Here is a 2,263-nt window from a genome sequence, read left to right on the forward strand (position 1 = left end):
GGCTGGTGGGGGCTGTCTGGGTCTCTGTGTACCAGGAATGCCAGGGCCCCTCTGAATCCCAGCCCAGTCCTAATAATGGGCAATCTCAGAGCCCCAGTAATTGATAGTAAGTTATACTCACATTAGACCGGAATGAGAAGCAATATCTTGCCCATCCCTCTGTACATACAGTGAATTACAACACCAGGCTGCTGAACCTGGGCAAACTTATACTTAAGGGACCAAACACTGCATTGCTTGATACACAACTGCTGTTTGTTGCTAACCCAGCAATCCTTAACCGATTTAACTCCTGCTGTGTGTATCAGACAATATGCAAACTTTCCCATCACAGGGAGAAATATTGCCATGTGATTAATTTATTCTAGGGGAAATGCCATTACTTAGAAGCAATGCCTTATCACAGGAGCATTATATTACATATTAAGACATTCTGATGTAAGTGTATTAGATACCAATCAACCCAACATACAGTCACGTGGGCATTAGTTGTATAATAAGACACTCAGATGTAAGTGTATAAGACCCCAGTAAACTCAACATGCAACCACAGGGGCATTTGTCATTGTATTAAGACATTCGAATGTAAGTGTACAACATGAAGTGCACAGTATAGATTAGCTGCTGCTTAGATCAAATATAATAAGAGTTTGGCAATCTACCTCCACTATGGCTGCTGCTACATCTGTACACATACACCCACACTCACATACATATTTAGCCTACGACACCTGGTATTCCCAGGCAGTCTCCCATCCAGGTACTAACCAGGCCCAACCCTGTATCGCTTCTGAGATCAGGCACTTTCAGGGTGGTGTGGCCGTATGCTACATAACATCCAAAAGAACTACTGGATTAGGGTGAGCCACTAGACTCCGCATATGCTACAGTTTAGTATAAGATCACGTGCATGCAAGCTCCATATCTAATTCTATAAGAGCTACTGGCTTCAGGTAAGCACATAGCCAGAACCTAGCACAGTGCAGGTCAGCATATTATCACAGTGCAGGTCAGCATATTATCACAGTGCAGGTCAGCATATGATCACAGTGCAGGTCAGCATATGATCACAGTGCAGGTCAGCATATGATCACAGTGCAGGTCAGCATATGATCACAGTGCATGTAAGCAATTAGCTAGAAGTATATTCAGTATACAGCAGAACAGAATAGGAACATATACCTTACTTACTGACAGGGGCAGATTAATGCCTAGGCTAGCCTAGGCTATAGTCTAGGGGCCCATTAGTGGTAGGGGCCCATGGGTTTTTTACTGAAATTTCTTTTAATTTTTATTTAAAAAATTCACAGGGTCTGGGTCCCCCCCAGGCTTGCTTCCTGGGACTTCGAGACAATTTAGGCAGCAAGGCAGGCAGGTGTGCGTCACAGCCAATCTCTCTAAGCCGGCCCAACTATCTTATTTGGAAGGCGCACACCAGTGATGTCACTGGTGTGCGCCAAAGCAAACCCGTGGCTTAAGGAAGTTAAGCGCATAGCGCTCTCACACACACGCAGGCAGAGCAGACACACAGTCTGACTGTCTTCTTCGTCGTGACTCGAGTTGTCACCACTCTTGCCAATTTGCCTATTATTTTAGTAGCTTGCAGCTTACTGCAGAAAGCACACGGTTGTGTGCTAAGTAGCTAAGTAGGCACAGGGTGGGGGGGCAACAGGGCCAGCCAGCATGGTAGCAGTAGCACCCCTTGGTCCTGCAGCAGTCAGTGCCAGGGCCCAGTGGGCAGAGAATTTTGTTTTTTTTTATTAAAAAATTCTGGTAAGGGGTCAGCTAGCAGCAGGGAGACTGCAGGGGGCACCTGGCTGGGCCCAGCAACAGCTGTAGAGCCAGCCTGTGCCTGAAAGTGAGACAGCCTGTCTGTGAAATAATTTTTGCTCCCTGCCTGCACTGCAGCCAGAGAAAATTTGCAGCCTGCAGACAATAATTTTTGTAGCCTGCAGACAGTGAAATAATTTTTGCAGACAGTGAAATAATTTCTGCAGACAGTGAAATAATTTCTGCAGACAGTGAAATAATTTTTGTAGCCTTCAGACAGTGAAATAATTTCTGCAGACAGTGAAATAATTTTTGTAGCCTTCAGACAGTGAAATAATTTCTGCAGACAGTGAAATAATTTTTGTAGCCTGCAGACAGTGAAGTAATTCCTGCAGACAGTGAAATATTTTTTTTAGCCTTCAGACAGTGAAATAATTTTTGTAGCCTTCAGACAGTGAAATAATTTCTGCAGACAGTGAAATAATTTTTGTAA

At 44.4% G+C, this 2,263-nt stretch overlaps 1 pseudogene; it reads right to left on the reverse strand.

Moving 5' to 3' along the window:
- Window positions 1-719: 719 nt before the first annotated feature.
- On the reverse strand, window positions 720-828 carry LOC121398441 (annotated as a pseudogene).
- Between the last annotated feature and the right edge of the window lie 1,435 nt (window positions 829-2,263).

This window comes from Xenopus laevis, chromosome 9_10L, assembly GCF_017654675.1.
Source record: "Xenopus laevis strain J_2021 chromosome 9_10L, Xenopus_laevis_v10.1, whole genome shotgun sequence".
In the NCBI taxonomy this organism is placed as follows: domain Eukaryota; kingdom Metazoa; phylum Chordata; class Amphibia; order Anura; family Pipidae; genus Xenopus; species Xenopus laevis.